Source organism: Antechinus flavipes, chromosome 6 (genome assembly GCF_016432865.1).
Source record: "Antechinus flavipes isolate AdamAnt ecotype Samford, QLD, Australia chromosome 6, AdamAnt_v2, whole genome shotgun sequence".
In the NCBI taxonomy this organism is placed as follows: domain Eukaryota; kingdom Metazoa; phylum Chordata; class Mammalia; order Dasyuromorphia; family Dasyuridae; genus Antechinus; species Antechinus flavipes.
This window is the reverse complement of record NC_067403.1, coordinates 203,588,116-203,615,100: the sequence shown is the minus strand read 5'-3', so window position 1 is coordinate 203,615,100 and position 26,985 is coordinate 203,588,116. Positions and strand designations below refer to the sequence as shown.

Genomic DNA, 26,985 nt, shown 5'->3' with positions numbered 1-26,985 from the left:
CCTTTCCCGGACCCTTGATACATCCTAGATGGAGCCTTCCTCCTGTCCATCAGCTAGCTCCGTCTCGAACGCTGCGTGTTCCCCCGACAGTCGTCGGCACCCGGCCCCTTCTTCTGGACGCCCTTCTGTGACCGCTTTCCTTTCAAGGACTTTTTTCAGACAGTGGGGACTGCGGGAAAGATCGGGAAGGGGCCCTAAAAAGAGCTCGTAGGTAACCCGTGGCTAGTTTCCTTTTGCTTTTTGCGACACTTACTTTCTCTTGTCCTGGCAGCGGGATCAGGTGTCAGTTTCCTGAGGAAGCCCCGCCTTGACAAACTGTTTACGTTTCTCTCCACCCCCCCCCCACCCCAAATCTTGTTTAGAGAGGGAGCAAGAGGAGCTGTAACCGTCAGTTTTCTCCATCTGCTCCCAAAGAAAAGTATTTTCTTTGGTTCCGCGACCGAGCGAGTAACCTCAAATCCAGCCATTCTCTTCCCGCATCTCCATCCCCGTCTCTCTCTCCGGCAGGGCATCCTGAGCAAAAGTGCCCACAGAAGCCAGCAGCCCTCTCCTGAACCTGAATAAGCCCGGAGCTGGGGCTTCTGCAGCCTGAAGGCGACGGGTCCAAAAAAAAATAAATAAAAAGACTCCTCTGCAAAGATCCCGCGTGCCCTTTGGGTTAATTGCTTTCGGAACTAAACGTTAGGGGTTGTGTGTAGGGGGTGAAGTACAGAGATTGGAACGCGGTGGGTTCTGTCAGCAGCACAGGAGAGCTCCTTTGTCCGCTCAGCCAACCGACAGAGAGCAGCCGTTGACTGCTTTGTGTAACAGAAGTCTCAACGAACTCAGCCAACAGCCCGCCCACCTCCTCCGCCCGACTTTCAATTCCGTTGCGTCCCTTTCACGAACGCGCTGGATTCTCCGTTATCTCCTGCTGCACTGCCGAAACCGGGGTTCTGGGGAATAGACGGGCATTGTCTGACTGTCACTGCCTCTCTCCGACGCCGCCACTCAGTCCCTGCTCCTTCGCCCGCGGCTAGCTTCCGCACAAGAGCTCCAGCTCGCTCTCCGGGACCGGGACGTTCGCCTATTCGGAGCTTTGGGAAAAGTCTCAGCTCACACCCGCAGAAAGAAGCCCCTGCCCGGTGTCAGAGGGAACTTCTGGGGCGCCGAGTCCTCGCCAACCTAACTGGGGCTGCGTTTATCGCCCCGCCAAAGAACCAGTGGGCCAGCCCGGCAACCATCGCACACAGTGTCCTGGGAAGGAACCTAAGGGAGGGCGGCCCTCGCCCTGGCTATCCCGGCTTCCATCAGCCCTCAGGTCTGAGTCTGGCTCCTACTCGACCACATGATCGCCCCTGGACTTAAGGTTCACTCACGAGCGGCGTCCCAGACACTAGCTTGTAAGAGGCTGTTAGGATTACGGTGTTACGTATACACCAAGGTTGGGGGATTAGCTCAAATGGTAGAGCGCTCGCTTAGCATGCGAGAGGTAGCGGGATCGATGCCCGCATCCTCCATTTTTGATTCCCCTTTCTTTTCACCACCATCCCTCTAGCGTCGTTCGCCCACTTAAGCCCTGTGCTTGGCCCGCCGCGCAGGCACTCGCCGAGGAAAAAAAAAAAAAAAAGCAATCCTGAAATGTGGGCCTGGGAGAATCCTTGGCATAATCTTCCGCCTCCCCAGGGGTGACAGGCCCTTCTTTGGAACCCTTTCCAAGCAGATTTCGGATCCACCACTTCAGGGAAACTCTCGGTCAGCTAAGAATTGAAAACAAAACCCACAGCAAAACACTGACTACAGAAACGAACAGTTTAGTCCTTGAGCCAAGGATACAACTATAAAGCTGGTAGGCTCAAAGGAGTAAGAAGGGAAAAAAAGACAGAAGGGAGGTATTTTTTTTTAAATGACGAAAAAGTGGGCCAGACGACAATTTTCTACTCAATACCCACTTTGTTCAGATCAGAGATTTTATTGAAGTGTTGAAACTTTCTAATCAAAGTAAATTAGCAATTATTCTGACTCCTGTATTTTTAAAAGAGTTAACCTGAGACCCTTTTAAAATAACGCTACATTTAGCCTCCTAGAACTTGGATTTGTCCGAGCTGGGTTTTTTGGCTTCAGATTTACGACTATTTTGTCCCTGCCAATTATTTCTTCCTCTTTTCCCCCTTGCTCTTCTTCCTTCGTCGGTTCCTTTTATTGTTCAGTCGCGTCAACTTTTCGTAACACCATCTGCGGTTTTCTTGACAGAGATATGGGAGTGTTTTGCTATTTCCTTCTCCAGCTCATTTTATGGATGGGGAAACTGAGGCGAACAGGATTGAATCACCTGCCCATGGCTACAGTTAGTTGTGTCTTGAGGCGAGATTTGAACTCTATTAGTCTTCCTGATCCAGGACTGGAGCTCTTAACCACTCCACCACCTAGCTCCCATAATTGGCATTTCTGACACCATATAAAAATAGTGTAATGTTTAGCCTACAATCAGATTGTTGGCTGCCTTGGGGAGGGGAGAAAGGGAAAAAAAGAGAAAATTTTGGATCACAAGGTGTTGTAAAGGTGAATGTTGAAAACTTACCTGCATTTATTTGGAAAAATAAAATAGTATTAAAAAATAATAGTGTGCAGTGTGCATACTCCTATTTTGATTCTGAATTTGAGATTCCAGTGGGTTTTTTTTTTCTGATACAAACAATTGTAACTTTTGGTTATATTTTAATTTTTAATAGTGCATTGAGACTCCTCCTTTCTTGTTATTTATAGTTTGACCTTGTTTGAATTGTCTGATCAAATCCTTTGGAGAAAAGATCCCCAGACTGCTACTCAGCAATACTTCACTTTACACTCATTACTGCCCTATTTTACAGATCTCATTTTACAAATGAGGAAACAGCGATTAAGTGACTTACTACTCACCATGCTATTCTATTTGCTTTTAGGTCTTATGCATCTGATATGTAGCAATGATCAATTTTTCTATTTTATAAATATCAGATTGAATTAATATTTCCTAGTGTAGCTTGAGGTATGGTAGTAGTAGCCCCTCCCCTTTTTTATTGTTAAATCTGAGATTCTTGGCTTTTATTAGATTAAGTTTTGTTTATATAGGATATAATATATACTACATATAGGATATGTGTATAGTATACACATATACATCTAGATATACACATATGTATCCTTTTGATGTAGCACTAAATCTGTACATTTCAGTAGGATTGTGATTTTAATTATATACTTTAATCATATTAATAATCTTTTGATTTCTCCCCCTACTCTTTTTAATACAAAGGAAAATTTATGTAGGATGTTTTCAATTTTCCTAATTGTGAATCAACCTTGAATTTCTATTATAAATCCAAGTTAAGGGGAAGCTAGTATTAGTGTATAGAGTACTGGCCCTGGAGTCAGGAGATTTGTGTTAAAATGCAGTCTCAACTCACTTGACATGGAGTAGCTGTGTGACCCTGGATAAGTCACTTAGTCCCATTGCCTTTTATAAGTCTGACGTGGTTCGCGGTCCAGCTAAGATGCCAAAGAAGCATTTATAAAATGCCTACTATGTGTTAGACTCTGAAATCACTTTAGAGTCTAGGAGGACTTACTATCAAAGTCCTTACTATCAAAGTAATTATTTTATGTTGGGGAAAGATGAAACGTTCAAAATAAATTGTTATGCATGATGTTGTTTCCTCTGTATACTTAACAGACCTTTTTTTTCTTTGTAATCAAAGGCCCTAGTATTTGGACTATGTTTTTAATAGAAAATAGATGTCTGATTTATCGCCTTCGTTTGAAAGTGTGGAAGTTTTTCTTAAGCCCAAGCATGAAATAGTGTGTGTATATATATATAATATACATATATTTAATATATTGTCGTCTTATACTTTGCATAAATGCCGGGCCTATCAATGATAGACCATTATAGGCCCTGCCTTTGGAATCCTAAATGCTGGATGCTTAAGGAAGGCCTCAGTTATTTTGTATAGAAGATTCGTGCATAAGATATGATAATGGACAGAATTACTCTTGGAAGAATGAAATGTTAGATTTATTACACTTTTCCTGCATTTATAAATTTAAATATCTAGTAAGGCTATCATGGCCCAAAGGCTATGTATAATTTAGTAAAATGGGTAGAGAAAGTACAAATTGCTTTCCAGAGTGGCTGGAGCAATTTACTCAAAAGGAGCCCTACTGGACTTTTCCAGAATGTTTGTTTTTGTTTTTGTTTTTGTTTTTCCCTTAACTTTTTGGGGAAAGTAAGGGGGCTAGTCCTTTTTACTAGTCTAAAGACTTCGAAAAGTTCGAGAGAGGCTGAAAAGTTCGTTATTGCAGTCATTAGTGTTTTTGCCGCGGATTTTGTTTCTAATTCTTAGCTGACCGAGCAAGTTTCCCTAACGTAATAGGTCCGTCACCTCTGCGGAAATGGAAGGATGTCGTCATTCTCCCCGGCCCCGATTTCAGGAGCTTTTCTCAAAGAGAGCGTGCATGTAGGGCCGAGAACAGGGTTGTGGCGGAGAAGCTAGAAAAGTAGGTGATCGTGCTGAGAGGTTGGTGAAAAGGACACAGAGAAGGGGGAAAATCAAAAGTGGAGGATGCGGGTATCGATCCCGCTACCTCTCGCATGCTAAGCGAGCGCTCTACCATTTGAGCTAATCCCCCAAACTTGACGCTTGCGTCACACAGTAATCCTAACAGCCAGCACATTTACATAGCTACTCTGGATCGTGGGTCGCGAGTGAACTAAAGTCCTGGGGCGATCACGTGGTCAAGTGGACCCAGACTCGGACCTGAGGGTGGATGGAAGCGGAGACCTTCCCAGGAAACCGTGCGCTATGATGGACTGTCTGGCCCGCTGGCTTCTTGGCGGAGCGATGGATGCAGCCCTAGTTGGCTTGTGAGGGCTCGGGGCCCCAGGAGTTTACCTGCAATATCGGGCAAAGGCTTCTTTCTGCGGGTCTGGCCGTGGCGTTTCCCTGAGCTCCGAATAGGCGAACGTACCTCGCGGAGAGCGAGCTGGAGCGCATGTGCAGAGGCTGTTTGCGGGCAAGGAACAGGGACAGAGTGGCGGGGTCGGAGAAAAGCGGGCCAGGCAGAGCCTGCCCTCTACTCCCCGACCCCCGATCTGGCCAGGCTTCGGAGTCCAGAAGGAGGAAACGAAGATTCCAGAGCATTCCAGAAAGGGACGCTGCTGGGCTGGAAGTCTGGTGGAGGAAGTGGGCGGGCCGCTGCTGCGGCTGCTGCCGGCGCTGCCCGGGTTCCTGGCGACTTCCGTTATACAAAGCGTTAGTGAGGCGCTTTCTCTTGTTTGGCTGAGTGGGTAAAGCCTCTCGCTTGCGTACAAGAGGGTGCTACACACCCGCGTTCGAATCCTCGCGCTTACCTGACTGGGTAGGGTTCTCTGCGTCTCGCCCTGAAAGTACTTAACCCAAAGGGGATGTGGGATCCTTTCAGAGGCGAGTCTTTTTTTTTTTTTTTTTTTTTTTCCCTCTTTTGGACTCGTCGCCTTTAGGCTGCAGAAGCCCCAGCTCTGGACTGCTAAGATGATGGGAAAGGGCTGCTGGCTACTGTGAACACATTTGCTCAGGTGCCCTGCCCAGGAGAGGGACAGGGGAGGAGACGGGGGGAGAGGATGGAGGGACTGGAAGTTACTCTCGGGTCGCAGAACCAAAGAGAACACTTTTTCTTGGGCGCAGATGAAGAAACTGCCCTTTATAACTCTCCTTTCCCTCTCTCTCTAAAATCGGATTTAGGGAGGGAAAAAATTCCAAAAACACAATCCAAAAACAGGTTCTCTTGGCGGGGCTCCCTCAGGAAACTGGCATCTGAAGGCCTATTGCTAGGATAAGAGAATGTGTCGCAGGAAGCAAAAGGAAACTAACCGGGGGATAGTCGCGAGCTACCCGCGAGCTCCTGTTAGGGCCCCATCCCATAGCTTTCCCGCAGTCCCCATAGTCTGAAACCCCCTGAAAGAAAAACGGTCACAGAAGGGCGTCCAGAAGGAGGGGCCGGGTGCCGACGACTGTCGGGGGAACACGCAGCATTCGGGACGGAGTTAGCTGATGGACGGGAGGAAGGTTCCCTCTAGGTTGTGTCAAGGGTCCCGGAAAGGCAGGGAGTGGGGGCGTTTCTAGTTTTCGCCTTTCCAGCTCTCGTTCCCTTCCGGCCCGTTCCGGCCTGGCCCAGCGTCGGGGATGTCAGCTGGGTGAAGTCGGTTCCGCTTCAGTGCTCGGTGCCCCTTGAAGTCTTGCTCGTTTCCAGCGCAGCCTAGTTAGCTGCGGGCTGCCCCGCAATGCCATGGTAGGGGCTGCCGGCGAGCTAGGAGCTGGACCCAGTGAGCAGAGGGTCCCTTGGTAGGGCGAGCGGTGGAGGAGAGAAGAGAAGGTGGGAGTGGAGTGGACGGAGTAGGGAATAGGAAGGTGCGGCTGAGGCGTCTGCATTGTAGGCCAGGGAAAGGGGGAGGAAGGAATGCGCAGGTTGTGTGGCTGCGGAGCGGGAAGGAGAAAGCAGGAAAAGTGCAAGTGATTTTTGAGTGTCAGGGCAGGAAAGGGAAAGTGTCAAAACACATCTGGATGGGTTTTTTTTTTTTTCCTTTTTTTCTTGCTTGAATAGAAAAGTAGCTAAGGTCTTGGCTCCGTGGCTTAGTTGGTTAAAGCGCCTGTCTAGTAAACAGGAGATCCTGGGTTCGAATCCCAGCGGGGCCTATCTTTTCTTTAACTCTCATGGATTTCCTGAGAGAGAAAAATATTTCTTTGAGGAGGGACCAGAGCGGGAATGGAAGTCAGTTGTCTAGTTAGCTACTATTAGATGCCTGGTGCTGTACTAAGGACTTGCATTACAAAGAAAGGGGAAGTACAGACTTCGTTCTCAAGCAGCTCCCAATCAGTTGGGCAAGGATTACAATACACAAATACAAAACACGCTATAGATCATTGGCATTCTCTCACTGAGATGGGGAATGTTTCTTTCAGAAAGCCGCTTGCTGAGATCTTAGGGAATCTAAGAGGTGACGGTGGGGAGGAAAAGAGTTGAAATCATGGGAGACTCTTGAAATTCAGCCTCTGGATTTGAAATTATAGTGGGCAAGGCAACAACAGGGAGGACGATGTCTTTTTTTTCCTAACATATTGCTTTATGAATCATGTTGGGAGAGAAAAATGAGAGCAAAAGGGAAAAACCATGGGGGAGAGAAGAGTATTGATATACATTGTCTTAGTTATTTTTCTGGATGCAGATGACATTTTTTGTCCAAAGTCCATTGGGATTGCTTTGGATCACTGAAACTCTGAGGAGAACCAAGTCGTTCATAGTTGTTCATCTCACATTCCTGCCCTTATTGTGTACAATGTATTCCTGGTTTTGCTTGTTTCGTTCAGCATCAGTTCACGTAAATCTTTCCAGGCATTTCTAAAATCGGCTTGTTCTTTTTTTTTTTTTTTTTAGAACAATAACCCATTATTTACACATACCACAACTTATTCAGCCATTCCCCAATTGATGGGCTGCCACAAAAAGAACTACTTCAAACATATTTGCACATGTGGGTCTTTTTTCCCTCCTTCCTTTATGCTTTAGTTGGGATACAGACTCAGGAATGGCACTGCTGGGTCAAAGGGTATGTACAGTGTTATAGCCTCTTGGTCATAGTTCCAATTTGCTATCCAGAAATGTTGGATCTCGATGTCTTTGTATTGCAGATGAAAGACTGAAAAGATTGAAAGGAGTCGACTTAATGGCAATGAAAGAAAACCGAAGAAAAACCAAGGAAATTGTTCCTTACGCAAAGTAATGAGAACTAAGACTCGCAGATGAGATTTTCCACACAGCTTCTCTGAGACTTGGAGAAGGGAAGAAATGTGAGGATGGGGATTGGGGGGAGAGGAGAGATGATGTCCAGGAAGGCTTCTGGAGGAGGACTAGAAAGAAGAAAAGGATTTCAACAAAGATTATTTTAATAAGGAAAGGTACAGAGGCTGTAGAAGTCGCACAGAATAAGGGCTAGAGTGTTGTCAATTTGGCTAGAAGTTAATGGGGAATCATTTGAGATTGGCTCCCATAAGTAGCCAGCTAGTTTTCTCTACTTTAAACTATTAAAGTTAAAAAAAAATATGTAAAAAAAAAAATGAATAAGAGCTCGCTTTCCATTGAATTGTAAAGTAGATATCGTAGTCCAGTCGTTTTTCGACCGTGTCCAACTCAAAGTGACCCCATTTGGGGTTTCCTTCCAAAGATAACGGTGGTTGGGCATCGAAATCTATCTTCCCATAAAGAAAAATTAAGACAAAGGGATAAGAGGAAGGGCGGGAAAAGTGGGGAGGAAGGTGATAAAAGGAAAGATGATTTTGAGATAAAAGGCAGAAGCGAAACATTTTGAGAATGCACTGGGTGAATGAAAGACTGATAATTATAGAGAATTGGTCAAATTTAAAGAAATGTGCCATTACTGAGTTAATGGTCAAAGGATATGAACAGGCAGTTCATATCAGTCAACAGATGCCAAAATCAAAACTATAGACTTAAATCAAAATTAAAAGTTCTGAGCTCCCATCCTACACCTACCACACTGGCTAATGTAACAAAAGGAAAATGATGAATGATGGATGGTATGTGGTGAAATTGAGAACTATGCAGTTAGGCTATAGAATTTGTAGAGGAATTTGAAACTATTGAGTTATAACACTGTTATTATATCCCAAAAAGATTAAAAGGAGGGAGGCCTGCGGACTCATACTGGGGGGGGGGGGGGGGAGAAGCATTTTGATGGTGACAAAGAATTGGAAATCGAGGAAATGCCCATCAATTGGGGAATGGCTGCGCCAGATGTTGTATGTGATTGTGAGAGAAGGCAATTGTCCTGGAAGAAATGACAAGTAGAATGAAGTCAGAAAAACCTAGGAAGACAAACAGGACAAGAACATTCTATTTGTGACAGCAATATTGTATAATGATCAACTGTGGACTTTGCTTATTGTTTTTTGATCTGTGTTTTCTTTCACAATGTGACTAAGAGGGAAATGTGTTTTCTCAGTGAGGGTGAGGAAGAGGAAGTAGGGAAAGGGAAAATTTGGAACTCAAAAATGTTAAAAAAAATTGTTTATACATGTTATGGTGGAAATATTAAATTTAAAATTGAATTTAAAATAATGGAGTCGTTTTCTATTTCTTTCACCACATTTTACTGAGGATGCAACTGAGGCAAACAGTTAACTTGTTCAGGGTCACAGAGCTATCTAGTAAGTGTCTCAGGCCAGACTTGAACTCAAGTTTTTACTTAATTCTTGGTCTTGGCCTCTATCCATTATATCATCCAATTAGAAAAATTTATGCTTCTCCTGACCAATTCATTGAGGTTGACAGAAGGGATATATTTGAAAATAGTTATATCAATACTTTTAAAAGTAGGAACACAAGTTATTTTTTAAAAAACGAGAATGAGTTGCTTAAGGAACAGTTTTCAAAATCTTCAAATAGAGGCTGGATGACTACTTTGGGAATAGGGGGTGGACTAAACTTCAGGCCTGTGAAATGGAATAGTATTAGAAAACACCAGAAATCTTAAGCTTAAATGAAAAATTTAAGGAGATTCTTTTACATCTCAGATGCAATTCTAAAGCACTGGGAATTTGGCATTTTAAGTTACTCAGTTTGATGTTGCAAAAATATGATTTTATTTGGATAAAACTAGAGAATTTTTTTTCCCCTAATGGAGTGTTCAGGACACCATGGTGAAATGTTAGGTGTAATCTAGAGTAGGACTTAAACTTGTTCCACTTGTGACCCCTTTTCACCCCAGAAATTTTTACCAGACCCCGGGTATATAACTACATAAAATAGGCATAGCATTAACTGATAAATTATAATTTCAGGACCCCTACCCATTCAGTTATGCAATACAATAAGGGGTTTTGATCCACAGTTTAAAAAGCTTCGAACCAGATAGCCTAGAGGATTTTAGAACCATACTTTGAGGGGGGAAAAAAAAAAAAAAGCTTCCTCATTGAAAGTGCCTATCAAACTGGAAAAGCTTTGTGGTGGTTGTTACAAGAAAGAGCTTATGAGGAAGTACATCTTGAAATGACTGGGTTTTTAAAAAATAGAACTTAAAAATCTTTCTTTTCCCTAGAGAAACTGGGGTTACCATCCCAGGTTTATATTTCCTAACTCCCTGAAACAAATCCAGTTCCAGTAACCCACATCCCAGTGTTTCCCCACTTTTCTCCTTGGAAAACAGCTCTCAAGGCTCCTGGACAAATGTTCTTTAAGAAAAAAACATGTCCCAAGAAGATAAATTGGCATCTCTTTCCATCCCTATTCCTTTCAACTTAGTACAGCTAGAAAATTGATTTTGAAAATTCGTTTACCAAGAGGTATCATGTAGTACAGCTGACGTACTGCCCTCCTAAACCCAGAAATGTCCATGGAATTAGAGGAAGGCTTTCACGACTTTGGGAGAGTTGCTGACAGAATTTGCATAACAGGCTGAGGAAGAGAGAATGGTTTTCGTTTTCTGTCATCGTGATACCCTCTCATTGAGGAAATCCTCAATCCATAAAAGCACTGAAGTCACGGGACCAAAGGACTGTGCTCCACCGACAGACTAGTTCCAAGTCGAAGACAAGAAATAAAACCTAACGAATGGAATAGAAAGAGAGTATTAACTGGACATGTTTATTATTTACTTCGAAGAGAAGTTATTGATCACATTACTTCTCAGAGGGCAGAGCCAAACAGAAATTTAGAAACTTTGTTTTGTAAGCTAATTTGCAGCAATTACCCAGAGTATATATTTTGAGTGGCCTACATGGATTTCATTTTCTGGGCTGCATATATCTCCCAGACAAAAGACATAAGATTCATGAATTGGCAAAAGAGTGCAGCAGTCTTATGAGAAATGGACACCAAATTTACAGTAGATTACAGGGTTCAGGTTCCTGTAACACTTGCAGGGTCCGTTAAAGAATCCATGACTGTATTCCAACCATTAAACAGCACGTCTACCTTGCGTATTAAAAAGGCGTAGGCTTTTCCAAGACATTGCTAAAGTTCTTTCTCTTTGTATCCCCGGGGCTCAGCAGAGTGCCAGACACGGCTGCTCAATGAGTCCCTGTTGTCTGGCTTCCTATTGCATGCAGATCCCCTATGACTAGGACGTAGGGAACCTCAAAGTTCATTTGGATGAACTGAAGAATAAATGGGAAAGGAATAGAAAAAATTCCTAAGTAGTCAAAATCATCATGGTAAACAATCTCAAACTCATGCAACTGTTTCTCACCTAGAAGGAAGGAAACGCCAACCTGGATAAAAATAACACTAGATATTCCGGAACAAACTACCTGGAGTTCTAATGGAAAGTGCGAAGCGGAGTTCTAGGAAAGGAGATGATCAGGGATTATCAGGATCCCTTCCTAGAATAGTCAGACTGGAAAAGAAGTGTAGGATTTTATCTGGTGAAAATGTGAACGAAACGCATAGATATGGAAGAGTTTGAAAAGGCTTGCATTGTAATCACAAAGTTCTAAACACAAATTGCAGAAACTGACATCCAACCAATAGGTCGTTCCACGCTCAAGTTGGGAGGATCGTTTCTTGAATTTTCAGTTAGGATTACAAATTCTCGGGGGATAACCGGAGCTCTTATTAAGGGTCTACCGACTCCGTGGGTAGCTGGTGAAGTGGTTTTCTCAGAAACAGAGCGGATTATATTCCTAAAGCCAGCACCAGTCCAATTTTCCCCCAGATCTTGGGATCACTGAAAAGTGTGGAAAGCTAGGGAACAGAAAAACCCAGTTGGAGGATGCGGGTATCGATCCCGCTACCTCTCGCATGCTAAGCGAGCGCTCTACCATTTGAGCTAATCCCCCGTACGAAATACTCCTCTTAATAGGTTCTCAGATGATGTAATTCACTCAATGCCTAGCCCTTTACCTTAGAAATTGAAATCCTCCAAGCATGGAATTCACTAGGAAAAGAAAGTCTAAGAGGAGAAGGTTCATGACTGAACTAGCCATGTGGTGGAAAAGAGAAATTCGACTTTAGGGAAGGGGAACAGATGAAATTGAAGGTGTCTCACTTTCTGGTTTGCTGAAGACAAGTACTAGTGGATAATTGTAAGAAGCAGCACCTCAGGTAAAGTTCATAAGGAAAATTCTTCCCAAAAGAGTTCCTTTCAAAGATCTGTAAAATGATGTGATTGATAAGGAGGGGGAAAAATGTGGCTTAACCAAGGCCTTGATCAAAGCACCAAGGCATGTGGCATGGGGAGACAGACCTGAAAAGAGCATTTTATGTATGAGGAAAAATGATTCCCAGAAAATTTCAGTGATTGTCCTTGGGTTACACAAGGAAAAAAACCTGAGAGCCATGATTAGAATTTAGTTCTCTCAACTCTAAATCCAGCACCTCACTGACCTAGGAAAGATGTTCTCATTTGAACTTTGCCACCATGTCCCCAAGAACCTCATAAGGAACCTCATGTCTTATCAGTCACGATATTCACATTCCATCAATACCCTCTATTCCTCTGATTATAGTTCAGAGGGAAGATTTCCTCCACAAACCTTCATTTTAGGAAGGACATGTAAGTGAACATCTTTTCCTTTACCATGCAGCTGTGGTACTTTGGATTTCTCCATTATGAACTTTCAGTCAATAACTTTTCTCTATCTTTTCCTCCCTTTTCTATTTTCACCTTTTGTTTATTGTCTTCCCTCATTGGATTGTGGAGTTCTCTAAGGCAAGACTGTTCTTTGCCATATTTATGTCTCCACGATTTAGTGCAGTGAGTAGAACATGTCTTGTCCAATTTTTCATGATCTCATTTGGGATTTTCTTGGCAAAGGTAGTGGAGTAATTTGCCATTTCCTTCTTCAGTTCATTTTGTACATGAAAAAATCAAGGCAAACAGGTTTATTAAATTATTTATCCAGGGTCACAAACCTGGCAGGAACAGCAATGTGGTGTATTAGCAATCTAGGCCTGGAATCAGAAAGACTTAGTTTCATGAGTTCAAATCCAACCTCAGACACTGAGTGAAAAAATATATATATAAATGAAAGTACTAGAGGTCAGTTTTGAAAAATGAGAAACAACAATTAGAAGCAGATAACTTGAGAACATAGCAAAAAACACAATCTGAACAAAAAAAAAATACAGTATCTCATATCAAAATGATTTAACCTGGCAAATGGGCCAAGGAAAAAATTTTGCAAATTTTGTGAAAACAGTTATAAAAAATCTACTCATTCTGTAAAATGAAAAGCTCAGTATCATGAATCTATCAGCAGTCTCAGATGTACTGTTAAAGAATATAAAGTGCAGGTTAGATGAGGTAGCAAATATAGGAGAACAGAGGAACTATTGAGAATATGGAGGACAAGTAATTATCATAAATACAGAAACTGGCATGGATCCATCTGCTGTCGCTTAGATTTGTGAATCCAATAACTGGTGGTAGCTAGGTGGTACAATAGATATATTGTTTGTCTTGGAGTCAGGAAGATCTAAGGTCAAATCTTGCTTCATAATTTACTACTTGTGTGACCCTGGGTAAATCATTTAGCCCATTTGTCTCAGTTCCTCATTTGTAAAATGAAGTAAAGAAGGGAATAGCAATATCTCTACCAAGAAACCCCCAAATAGGGTCACAGAGATGGATATGACTGAAAACAAAATGAAATCATTGATGTCTGCAGGAAATAATTGTGATTTAAGAGGACAGATCAGTGTGATGTATTTGAAAAGTCAAGTTGTATGGAATGAAGCTGGAAAATGAGGATGACAGTCCACTTTTGAGAAATCATTTGGCTAAAAGATAAAAGAACTTAAATAGAAGGTATTTTTCTATAGAAGGTTTAGAAAAAGTAGAAAATGCCTCCCCTCCCCTTCTTCACTTTACTAAAGAAGGAACTAAGACCATTGTGATGTCAAAAAAGATAGGTGTTACACAGCAAGGAGGGCTAAGGAGGAGGCCAAAGAGAAGGAAGGAGGAGGGTAATAGTGATGTCAGCCTGAAACCAGGAAGGGCAGTCACCCCACCCAAGGACAACTGCAGAGAAGGGTCACCAGGCTGATTCCTACTGCTCTTTATTCTACTGACTGCCAGGAAGCAAGAAAGATATCAGCAACCTGCTCTGGCATGATCAGCAAAGAAAGATTCTAGGTTGTAGCTATAGCGTTGTGGAGAGACGGAGGAAAAAGTTCCTGAGTTAAGAAAAGAGTGGGAAAGGACTGAGTTGAAGGATTCTGTTTGGGGTCAATTGCTGGGTGAGATGTTATTTAAGGGAATTTCCTTTGGGCAGGTGAGGGAGGGGGAGGGAGAGAAGGCTGTTTAACAAGAAATGAAGAACAGCCCCTCGAGCTACAGATAGAACAGCCCATTGGAGAGAGATTTGAGATTTGGGACATAACAGCAAAATAGTTCTGATCCCCCTGGGGGAAGACTCAAGTAGGGAGGGACTACTCCCTCCACTCCACATAGTGGATAGGCTGTAACCTGGTCTAGTCCTAATGGGATGGTTCCTTTACCCTGACCTCTTCACAACAGTGCTAACTCACAGTTGCCTGTAACCCATACATGACCACAACTGGTCTCTTGAAGGAAGGGAGCTGGGAATGAGATTCCACTGGCCCAGGGCCCAGAGCAAAATTCCATACTTGGGTTCCTTTCTGTCTATATAAGCTGATGCATGATTTTGACCTAGTGGAATTAATGGGTATACCAGCTCTGGAAATTATGCAAAGAAAAATAAAGAGAAAAAAGAACAATATTAAAGAGTACCTGTCAGATTCCATCTGATCAGGAGTTGTCTTGTTCTGTTAGGAAAGCAATCTACTTTTCACTGCCATTTGCTGCAAGGGAAATTTCCTTCCCCTTAATAATTAGCTGGCTTTTTGATCTAGTGAGTAAAGACATAATTGGCTTCTTTTGTGAATTATGTATTCAATTATCAACATCAGCATGTTTGACAATTCATAGTATTTGATAAGGTCCTTCCCATCTAAGTCCAAAGTCTCTTTGCACAGGTGTTTCTTCCAGCAAACCCAATTTTCAAGTTTCCCAGCATTGGTTCTTCCTGGACCAACAAGTTCCACAGAGTCAATTTTGGAGTCAATTTAGCTTGTCTTGAGGTAAGTCTTATGAATTATTTCCTTCAATTATTCAATACATTGGTATGACTAGAAACATTTATATTCCAGATATGAAATGGAAATTTACCAAAGGCAAAGAATCTGGCTGATATAACTTCCAAATTTTGCTTTTTTATTATTCATTTTTCTCATGTGAATGTGCCTCAATTTTCATAATTACTTTTTTATAGGGATAGCAAACGAATGACATTTGGAGTCCATTCTCTTCACTGGATATAAATGTAACTGCCTTTCCAGTAGATACAAAGAAGTGTCTATATGTACAAAGCATGTGTACTATGTCAAAGGCAAACACATTCACAGTTTAATAGTGTCTGTCCTGCCTTCTACAAATTTATTAGTTCTGTGTAACTATGCGTTTAGCAAACTGAACTGAGCTACAGGAGAGTTGTACTTTTTAAAGAACCAGGTAAGGGATTTTAACAATATTGTCTGTAGAAAAATCATCCTAACTTGACCTGAGGTAAGACATGTTATAAAATAATTGAAGGTTAACACTTAGAAGGGGCATTTTAGAATCGTTTGTTTGCTTGTTTTAAATTTTTTTCCTTTTTCTATCTGATTTTTCTTGAAGAACTGCACATGTTTAACCCATATTAGATTACTTGCTGTTTAAGGGAGGAAGAAAAGTAGAAGGGAGGGAGAAAAATTTGGAACACAAGATTTTGCAAGGATGAATGCTGAAAACTATCTTTGCATACATTTTGAAAATAAAAAGTTATTTTTTTAAAAGTACTTGCCAAACAGCTCTCTGCTTTTAACAGCTCAGAGGTTGGCCATTCCACCATAGGAACTCTATTCTGAGGAGATAGATTTTCAGCTCTCTGAAAGAGCAGAAGGGAAAAGATTCCATTCTGGATGCCTAAGGTAACGGAAAAGGAGCTTTCTGGAAAAACGAGTCCGTCACGGGAGAGACGTAAAATGAAACAGACTGATATCCTTGGCCTAAGAGACTTAAGCTTTTAAGCCTGGATCGGATCTGTGACGTCAAGAGGGCATAATTTGGGGCAATGAGAGAAGGGTTGTTTAAAAAAAAAAACTTACAGTTCTCAAAAGTCTTTCCCTTTGGTCGTAATAATGAGCAGCCTCTTAAATAGCTGAACGCCTTCCCAAAGCTATCGGAGAATTTCCTCAGGACTTGGTTTCTTTTCCCTTAGGGGTAACTTTTATTTTGTCGCACAAAAAAGGAGATTTCAAGTTCGCTTTCCGGTGCCGGGAAAAGATCGAATTGCATAAATATATTGCAATCAGACCAAGTCCATTAATGTGCCCGAGGTGTGTTTATGATTGGAAGAGCAGATTCCCGAGTTCAACAGACTGCTCTACCTTTTCACTTTCCCGAAGTTTTGGAAGTAGAATATCGGAGTTCAAGCTGGGGAAAGTGCTAGGTCCCAAGAAAAATATGAGTACTCCCTGGAGATGCCGGGGATCGAACCCGGGGCCTCACACATGCAAAGCGTGCGCTCTACCACTGAGCTACATCCCCACCTTAGAGAGTATTCTTTCACTTTTTAATATATGACATAACTGAGTCCCAGAGTTATTAAGTGACATGAATAATAAGGTAGGATTTAGATTGAGATATTCCTAACTATGTCCAATAATCCGTTCTGCACTTCTTGTTATCTTTGTTTTGAGCCTTAATATGATGTTGAAAGTGATGAAACACTTAAATACAAAAATGTAATAAGAATTTTGTTTTGTAAAAAGCAAGTCACTGAAGACCTAAGTAAAAATTTAAGTGTGATTGTTGACATCGATAGAAAAATAGATATGCATAATGTGGTACAGCACAAAAATTAGATTTAAATATTTTTCAATGATCCAAGACAATACCAAAAGACTCATGATGGAAAATGCTATCCACATCCAGAGAAAGAACTATGGAGTCTGAATGCAGATAGAAGTATACTATTTTCACTTTTATCTTTCTTTCTCATGATCTCTCCCATTTGTTCTGATTCTTCTTTCAGAATATGACTAATGTGGAAATATGTTTAACATAAAATTGCACTTGTAAAATATATGTCAGATTGCTTGCTATCTTGGTAAGGGGGAAAGGAAGTGGGGAAGAAGGGAGAGAGGGAGAAAAATTTGGAAATCAAAATCTTATTAAAATGAAAAGTTGAAAGCTAAAAGAAAAAAAAATTTAATTGTTTTTTACAGTCGTGTTTCCTGTTGATATAAGAAGCTGGTGAGTCTAATCTTCAAGGAATTATTTTTGTTTGGTGTTATGGGCCAGAACTTGAAATAAGGTGCTAAGTCACTGGAATTGATAGAGACAATCCTTATGTACTTAGTTCACACCTTTAGAGTTCACACCTTTAAGAGTTCACACATTAAAGTTCATACCTTTAAGAGATCATATATAAGGAGGAGCTCCCACAAGCCAGCTACAGACTTTGGGAGATTCCCATGTCAGAAACCCACAAGACCACTCTCTGGGAGGCAGAGTCAATTCATTCCATCTTCCACCTTTGTGCTGGCTGGAGGCTTTTGGATTCGGGGAGAGCTAGAGGCTGAAGCTGGAAGAGACAAAGGACTAGCCGCAAAAGTTTTTGGAACCAAGGAGAGAGATAGGCTTCTAAGAAAGCTAATCAGGCTATTTTGAAGGAAACAGTAAAGGATTTGGACTTTAACTCCTGGTTGCATTTAAGGTGATTTAAGGTGATTCTGTCTCCAGAGACCCCCCAAGAAACCTATTCCCAGAGAACGATTATAATTTAGAGAAGAGAACATTGCAGCTTGGCCCTATTGTGTTTATGATTTATATAGTGGCCTTTGGAACATAATCCCTTGAGCATCTTCAACATCAAGTGCAGCCTAAATCATTAAAATACCACTTAAAATTCATTAGGATTGAGAAAATTGCACACATAGGGAGATTAATTATCCAAGAAATTCTCCCAGTTCTCTAGGGCTCAAATATCTTATTTCAGGATTAAAAACAAAAAGTAGTGAATAGCAACAAAGGCAAAGTAGTCATTATGATCTATCATGGAAGTTCTTTTAAAAATTGTTTTAGACATATGTTCATTGTGGCAATGAATATTATTCATGAAAGCTATCCCAAGTATATACATATCAGGTCCATTTTTGTCAGGTCATCTATCATGTTGTGCATACTATATTGCTTATGGTACAGAATCCCTTGAAATTCAATATTAGTGGAAACTAATTTCAAGTAGAAATATGGTATTCACAATCAAATCTCCTTGTGAAAGCCAGCTGGGATGTGAAGTGTTTCTGATTTATGAATTGATTTTCCATAGACTAGCTAACATTTACAGTGAACCAAAGTAAGTAGAGATCATTTACAATCAGCAGTGAAAGGGGTCAGAGAACATATCGTGTTGATTTACTCTGCCTTCTCTCTCCCACCCTCTTTCCAGTTACCAGGCTTTGAAACTGGGATCCTTGAAAGTACTTCTCTCAAAACTTAATAGCCTCCTTCATTCCTATAAGATTACTGAGGCTTGACACAAAAAGAATGTGAAGAGAGCTAAAGCTGGGAGTGCTTAACTGCTTTCAGCTTAATGTTACATTTTATTTTTTCTTTCAATGTAGTAAATGCAATTTAACTTGAACTGCAAATAAATGAATTCTTTTGGGTCAACAAAATCAAGAATCCAGTTGTGGGGAGGAGATAGCATTAAGCCCTGCATGTTATGGGTTTTAATTCTTTTGAACATGCCCAATTAAATGAAGGGAAATTCAAACTAAAATGGCCAGCTGGTGGTTTGATAAGATATAGCATACTGAGTAACTAATCTAATCATAGATTCACCAGCTGCTAGATGAAACAATCAGTACTCTACTGAACCTGATAATTTATCCTACAGATGAGAAAAGGTCTTGGAATATTATTTGCTAATAGGCAAAAGAAATTGGATTACAATTCCAAGGAACTTCATATTTTTTTTAAGGAAAAAAAATTGATCATTAATGGAACAGAGGATTTTCAGCAATTTTTGATGACAACATCAAAACACAAGTTCAAACACAAGAGAAAGCCAGAAAGGCAAATTTATTTGAGCAGTTGGAAAGAAGTGTCATGTGGCGATGGGGAGAAGAAATGTTCTTTCAGTGCTTTATGGTGTCCAAAGGGCACAGAGGAGTTTTAAAAAAAAAAAAAACAACACATCATTTCCCACCTACTGAGATTTCCTGGATTTAAATAATGCCTTCAGAAATAGTACCATCCGGAAAGATCACAACTCCGAAACTCACAGGTTCTCAAATGCTTCTTGCCCCTAAGGCCTTTCCCTCATCTAACAGCTGTCTGAACTTGATCAAGTCACTTAAATTTGTCTTCTCTACTTTCCTCAACTGAAAAATAGAAAAGATAACAGAATTTACCCACTAGACTTGTTAAGAAGATAAGATAAAGGGCTTAGCACGACGCTTGATACGTGAAGGTGCTCTATAAATGCTGCTGTTTGTTGTTGAATGTGTGGAGGATGGACAGTGGAGAACTTCTAGATCCTCCTCTCAAGGAAGGACACTCACCGTAACCATCTCACAGCCTCCCCATCGCACTCCTTATCATCAGTCTTTTACTGGGTATCGTCTTTCCTCTTCTCTCTTCCACTTTTTGACTTCTTTTTATGAGCTGATCTCTCCGAGTGAGTTATGAACTCCTTGAGCACAGGACAAAATAAACCACCATTTGCCTTTCTTTATATTTAAAGCACTGAGGGCAGTGCCCAGTACATAGTAGGTGCTTGATAAATGCTTATCGACTGAGTGACTGATAGAAGATCTGAAGTTGACTGGTTATGCTCTTATGAGCAAATGTAAAAAAAAAAAAAAAACACATTTAGAAAGGAGGGAAAGAACTGCTAGTTTTCATAATTGGTGTGCGTTAGAAGGAAAATATAAACATGGAAGAAGAAATGGGAGATTTGGAGTAAATTAGCTGAGAATTCTTTTCAAGGACGAGGACAGATTTTACATTTCACCATAATTTTTATAATTTCAGCTATCTCAACTAGAAATATTACTTGGAAGGAAATAGGGTTGTCAAGTGGTTTCATGGTGTAGTGGTTATCACGTCTGCTTTACACGCAGAAGGTCCTGAGTTCGATCCTCAGTGGAACCAACTGAATCCTTTTCTTTAAAAGAATACGGGAATTGACATGGATATCACAACTATTTTCATAATATTGAAGAGAGTTCTGCAATCACAGACCAGAGTAAGTACAAATTCAGATATTCACTTCTCATTGAAAGGCTACGGAACATAAGGGAGGCGGCAAAGCTACTGTTAATTTAGCCCTGAACTCTAAATTCTATGGATTTTGACAGAGTACCATCTTTGGATCTCGTGGATTTCCTAGTGTTCTGGCTTCAAAAAGATAACGGCTTTATAAACCACTGCCTACCAAAGCAAATCCACAGATGTGACAGATTGAAATTTTTCCTTGAGGAAGTGCAGGGCCTTAATCGGGAATTATATTCCCCTGAAAAAGAGAATAATTACACAACCTTCTCACACGTCTGGGAGAAGAGAGAGAGTAATTACAACTCACAATGAGCAGCTTGAATGTGGAAAGACAAAGAACATTTTATTTTCATTTTGGAATCCCATTCAAAAGACGGAGTAGAAAATATACAAACAGTTCTCCCCTTCAACGACTTTAGAAGCTGAAAGGTTTGGAACGATGTTTAGGAAATACGCGTGGGGTAAAACGCAGTAAAGCTTGGGATTTGCGTAGAGAAGAGCTAGGAGAACTGGGAGAGCTAATGCAGGGAAGGTAGTTATATTGGTTTTTTGAGACTTAAAACACTCGTCCCTGGGTGGGCTCGAACCACCAACCTTTCGGTTAACAGCCGAACGCGCTAACCGATTGCGCCACAGAGACTGCATGCTAACGGATACTTTGTTGTAGAATATATGTAATCGAAGATTAAAAGAACGTTCTAAAAAGCTTACTTTTTTCAGACTCGCAGCTTCCAACAAGTTCAAACTCAGAGAACAAAAATGAATCAAAGAAACAAAACCAAAAATCAAACATTTTCTGTTTTGGAAGCCCGGAATTCCCGAATCTAGTTACACAAAACGTCTTGGATTAATTTCTTCCAACCAACAACAACAACAACCAAAAGGGAAACTACCAGTCCCATTTTCTCGCCTCTTTCATTCCCTCTGATAGCTAAGTTTCTAGAGCATGTGGGGATGAGCAGATTCAGGGTGCTCTCCATCCACACTGGAATGGGCTTATTTTATTGTCTGATAATGGCTGGTTAATATTTTTCTTGATTTGGACAAAAAAAAAAAAAAAAAAGAAAGAAAGAAAAAGAAAAGAAAAAAGAAACAAAGAGAATTCTTGTCGTTAACTTCTTTTATTCTGGATTCTTGGGCAGGCAGACTTTGATGCATTTTCCGGCTTCTTTGGACTTGAGTCTGTCCTAGTACCTAAGTAATCCACTTTGCTATTCTCCCTTCACTCTTTCCTTTCTTCCTTCCTTCCTTCCTTCCTTCCTTCCTTCCTTCCTTCCTTCCTTCTTCCTTCCTTCCTTCCTTCCTTCCTTCTTCCTTCCTTCCTTCCTTCCTTCCTTCCTTCCTTCCTTCCTTCCTTCTTCCTTCCTTCCTTCCTTCCTTCCTTTACTCTTTCCTTCCTTCCTTCCTTCCTTCCTCCCTTCCTTTCTTCTCCCAAAGGGCTCCATGACACACACAAAAGGTTAATAACATAAACTAAAGACATCTCCCAAACCCCAAAACAGAAACTTAATAAAAGTACAAAATAGGATGGCAAGAATGACATAGATATCATGAGTTTAGAAACCTGGAGAGAAATGGTAATTATTTTTGGAAGAGGCTCTAAGGATGCTGAAACCCAAATAGGGCCATGAGACCTCTTTTAAAAAAAAGGCTGGTCTCAGATCCTAGTAAAGAGATATTGTATCGAGAATTCTGAAAAATAGGTTTAAATATCAGAATTTATTATCTGTATGATGGTGAACAAGTCTTAACTGAGTTTCAGTTTCTATAAAACGGGGACAAACGATAATTACCTACCTCATAAAGTGGTTTAAAAACAACTTAAAGTTTTTAGTCAGGAAACTTTTGGGGCTATACATCTAGGCTCCTTTCTGGAGGCTTACTCTGGGAAACTTCGTTTCAGGGAATCAACTCCTTCTGTGGAAGGTCTCATTTTAAATGCACACATGATCAACTGCTTTTATATCATTCCCAAAGTAAGGTTTCTCCTTCACCCAAAGAGTAATCTCAGTGTGTCCTTTTGTGACCTGGGTCCTAGGATAAGGACTGAGAGGAAAAATAGAATTTGGAAGGAAGAGTTCATTGGTATATTAGGGTAAAATAGTTTCAGATGATTCATGAGGCTTGGAAGTCATATTTGAAAGACCAGAGAAACAAGTTGGAGATGTAAAAAGGAGGAGACAGAGACCCATCTTGTAGAATTAGGATATAATAGAATCTAATGAAAGTTTTTAAAGAGGGGAATTTAGAAATGTTTTTAAATAGGGAAGGAGTAAGTGAATGAGAAGCGACTAAAAGGTAGAGAATGACCAAAACGCCAATAGAAAGTAAACACCAAAGGCATAAAAGAGGGGGAGATTAGAATGATAGTTTATGGGAGGGATTTGATTGATTTAGATAGATAAGGATGAAAGAGGATAGTTTATCTCTCAGACTTGTGGAGGAGAAAAAAATTTGTGACAAAGATGAACTAGAGACCATTACTGATCACAAAATAGAAAATTTTGATTATATCAAATTAAAAGGCCTTTGTACAAACAGAATTACTGCAAATAAGATTAGAAGGGAAGCAACAAACTGGGAAAACATCTTTACAGTTAAAGGTTCTGATAAAGGCCTCATTTCCAAAATATATAGAGAACTGACCCTAATTTATAAGAAATCAAGCCATTCTCCAATTGATAAATGGTCAAAAGATATGAACAGACAATTTTCAGATGATGAAATTGAAACTATTACTACTCATATGAAAGTGTTCCAAATCATTATTAATCAGAGAAATGCAAATTAAGACAACTCTGAGATACCACTACACACCTGTCAGATTGGCTAAGATGACAGGAAAAAATAATGATGAATGTTGGAGGGGATGCGAGAAAACGGGGACACTGATGCATTGTTGGTGGAGGTGTGAACGAATACAACCATTCTGGAGAGCAATCTGGAATTATGCCCAAAAAGTTATCAAACTGTGCATAACCTTTGATCCAGCAGTGCTACTACTGGGCTTATACCCCAAAGAGATACTGAAGAAGGGAAAGGGACCTGTATGTGCCAAAATGCTTGTGGCAGCCCTGTTTGTAGTGGCTAGAAACTGGAAAATGAATGGATGCCCATCAATTGGAGAATGGCTGGGTAAATTGTGGTATATGAATGTTATGGAATATTATTGTTCTGTAAGAAATGACCAGCAGGATGAATACAGAGAGGCTTGGAGAGACCTACATGGATTGATGCTAAGTGAGATGAGCAGAACCAGGAGATCATTATACACTTCGACAACGATATTGTATGAGGATGTATTCTGATGGAAGTGGATTTCTTTGACAAAGAGACCTAACTGAGTTTTAATGGATAAATGAAGGACAGAAGCAGCTACACCCAAAGAAAGAACACTGGGAAACGAATATGAGCTATTTGCATTTTTGATTTTCTTCCCGGGTTATTTTTACCTTCTGAATCCAATTCTCCCTGTGCAACAAGAAAACTGTTCAGTTCTGCAAACATATATTGTATCTAGGATATACTACAACATATCTAACATATATAGAACTGCTTGCCATCTAGGGGAGGGGGTGGAGGGAGGGAGGGGAAAAATCGAAACAGAAGCGAGTGCAAGGAATAATGTTGTAAAAAATTACCCTGGCATGGATTCTGTCAATATAAAGTTATTATTAAATAAAATAAAATTAAAAAAAAAAAAAAAAAAAAAAAAAGGACGAAAGAGCAGGGACTCATGGCCAGAAAAGGGAGCACTACTGGATGTGACTTCTTCTGGTTACTGAGAATGAAGGAAGTAGGAAGTTAAGCAAAAACGGATCGTGCCGTCATCAATTCTGCAACCTCTTGCTTGTTAAACGACTTCTCTTTGTTTTTTTTATTTTTTTCTTCCTTTTTTATTTTGAAAAAAATTTCTTTACAACGTTATCCCTTGCACTCGCTTCTGTTCCGACTTTTTTCCTCCCTCCCTCCACCCCCTCTCCCAGATGGCAAGCAGTCCTATACATGTTAAATATGTCACAGTATATCCTAGATACAATATATGTATGCAGAACCGAATAGTTTTCTTGTTGTACAGGAAGAGTTGGATTCAGAAGATAAAAATAACCCGGGAAGAAAAATAAAAATCAGTTGACATTCATTTCCCAGTGTTCTTTCTTTGGGTGTAGATGCTTCTGTCCATCCTTGATCGATTGAAACTGAGTTAGATCTTCTCTTTACGAACTCTCTTTATCAACCAAATCAGCTGAGGTGAGGAAATATTGTTCAGTCGTTTCACTCGTGTCCGACTCTTCCTCACCCTATCTGAAGTTTTCTTGACAAAGACACAGGAGTGGTTTGACATTCCCTTCTCCAGCTAATTTTACAAATGAAGAAACTGACGCAAGGGTCACGGCGAGAAAATGTCTAGAGGCGCCGCATTCCCCAAAAACTGCGTGTTACATAAAATGAGAAAATATTTGTAAAGCATTTAGCAGAGTGCCTGACACATAGTAGGTATTTATGTAAATGTTTACACCTTTTCCTTTCTCCACCCTTCTTATAAATCTATGACGGAAAAGGCGGCTTAAAAGATGCATTAAGACAATAAAAACCAGTCTCCAAAATCATGAGACCATGCTCAGGATTAAATTTTGTAGTTCTTGGTGATTAGAGGAGTTATGAATAGGACATTGTGGATCTAAGTTATTATTTTCTAACACACACATACACACACATCTCAATCATTCCAGAAGATTGTAAAAGTATATTAACATTTGCTTTCCACTGTGTCTGAAGATGATCAGTAACAAAAAGGAAGACACCACACACGATTACCTATTTATAGAACCACTTGGGAGTAGATTAAAATTTGTAGTATATGAATTTAATGAAATATTGCTGTAAGACAATTAATATGATGAATACAAAGAATCCTAAGTAGACTTATATGAGCTGACACATATTGATGCATAGTGAATTTAGTCAAGAAGACATCATACAATGATTACAGTAACATAAGCCACAAAATAGATGAAAATGAATTATAAAAACGTCTAAAGAACAATCTCAAAGATATGAAAAGACACCATCCACTATTTCTTTACAAATTTAGAGGCACACAGCTGTGGAACCTTACATATAAACATCAGCTTTGCTCCCTACCCCACTCCATGATTTGATAAGTTTTGCTGGTTTTTTTCTTTTCTTCTTTTGTCAGTTTATTTATTAAAAATTATTTGTCATGAATAATGACTCTATGGAAGAGAGAAAAAAAGAAAAATACAAGTGGAAAGCTAGTTAACAAAAATAATAAAAATATTTGTTTTTAAACTTACTGAAAATTATTTGATAAACTAGAGAGATCTCTAGGTCAAGGAATATAGATATTTTGCAGCCACTTTGTTTTCATATTTCCAGATTACTTTCTATAAGAATTATGTTAAGGACAATTAGAGTAACAATGTTTGGTGTGATTTTTTTTTTTTTTATAACTCCTCAACATTGACTGTTACCATTTTTTTTTTTATCATTTTGGCAATTTATTGGCAAAACAACTATTCTAAATTAATTCCATATATTCCATTGTTTACTTTTATTATTTTCCTTATCTGAAGACCAAGACATATCTTCTCTTTGATTTTACCATAAATGACTCTTGAAAAATTTTTTCATATGAAGAAAATCTGAAAGTTCAATGAATTATTTTGCCCAAAAAATTCATTAAATGAAGTTTAATAAGTGTTGTGATAAGAAAACTTTGAAAGAAGTCACAGATGGTTTATCACATTTTCCTTTCCTATTAATAGTTATTTAATTTTTTAAAATTCTGAACTAAACATTCAAGTGAAATGATTATTTCCACACATGATATAGAAAAGAAGAGGATTATCCATGAAACAATAAACCTTTATTATGTAGATTTTTTTTAATTAAAAGAAATTTATATGTAACCTATAAATTTAGGCTTGCTCATCCCCAATATTTTTCTGGCTTTCCTTGGGTTCTCCTCCTTTTTTGCAGTTGGAGTTGTTAATCATTTTTCTAATCCCCTTGTCCTTTTTACCTTCTCCTCAATTAAAAAAAAGAAAAAGAAATATCCTTGTGACACATTTGTATAGTAAAACAAAAAAATAAATTCCCATTGTAATAATTTTCAAAAAATGTATGTCTCATTCTTCATCTTGAGTTCAGCATCTCTTTATTACAAGGTGGATAGTAAGCTTCATCATTGGCCTTTTGAAATCATGATTGATCAATGCATTGATAAAAGCTCTTAAGGCTTTCAAAATTGGCCTTTCTATATAATGTTATTGGAATTGTATGATTTGTTCTGCTGGTTCTTCTCATTTCATTCTTCATTAGTTCATACAAATCTTTCCAGTTTATGCCTGTTTTCCCACAGATCCACCAACAGTTGTCACTTTTATTGTCATTTCCAACCTTATAGGTATGATGTAAAACTCAGAATTACTTCCATTTCCTTTTCTCTGTTAGTGATTTAGAGCATTTTTTCCCCACATGTTTACTGATAGTTTAGACTTCTTTCTTTGATAACTACCTATCCAGATCTTTTGATGACTTATTTACTGGGAGAAGTTTGAAGCCAGGGTTTGTTTGTTTGTTTGTTTGTTTGGATGAAGTGCCCC

The 26,985-nt window shown here is 39.9% G+C and overlaps 7 non-coding genes across 7 annotated transcripts; 3 read left to right on the top strand and 4 right to left on the bottom strand.

Moving 5' to 3' along the window:
• The first annotated feature begins 1,426 nt into the window (after positions 1 to 1,426).
• On the top strand, positions 1,427 to 1,499 carry TRNAA-AGC (transfer RNA alanine (anticodon AGC)). The gene has a single exon. It is a non-coding gene; the product is annotated as a tRNA-Ala (tRNA).
• A 3,075-nt stretch (positions 1,500 to 4,574) lies between these two features.
• On the bottom strand, positions 4,575 to 4,647 carry TRNAA-AGC (transfer RNA alanine (anticodon AGC)). Its single transcript has one exon. It is a non-coding gene; the product is annotated as a tRNA-Ala (tRNA).
• A 1,968-nt stretch (positions 4,648 to 6,615) lies between these two features.
• On the top strand, positions 6,616 to 6,689 carry TRNAT-AGU (transfer RNA threonine (anticodon AGU)). Its single transcript has one exon. It is a non-coding gene; the product is annotated as a tRNA-Thr (tRNA).
• A 5,084-nt stretch (positions 6,690 to 11,773) lies between these two features.
• Positions 11,774 to 11,846, bottom strand: TRNAA-AGC (transfer RNA alanine (anticodon AGC)). Its single transcript has one exon. It is a non-coding gene; the product is annotated as a tRNA-Ala (tRNA).
• A 4,700-nt stretch (positions 11,847 to 16,546) lies between these two features.
• Positions 16,547 to 16,618, bottom strand: TRNAA-UGC (transfer RNA alanine (anticodon UGC)). Its single transcript has one exon. It is a non-coding gene; the product is annotated as a tRNA-Ala (tRNA).
• Positions 16,619 to 20,160: 3,542 nt separating this feature from the next.
• Positions 20,161 to 20,233, top strand: TRNAV-UAC (transfer RNA valine (anticodon UAC)). The gene has a single exon. It is a non-coding gene; the product is annotated as a tRNA-Val (tRNA).
• A 689-nt stretch (positions 20,234 to 20,922) lies between these two features.
• On the bottom strand, positions 20,923 to 20,996 carry TRNAN-GUU (transfer RNA asparagine (anticodon GUU)). Its single transcript has one exon. It is a non-coding gene; the product is annotated as a tRNA-Asn (tRNA).
• Between the last annotated feature and the right edge of the window lie 5,989 nt (positions 20,997 to 26,985).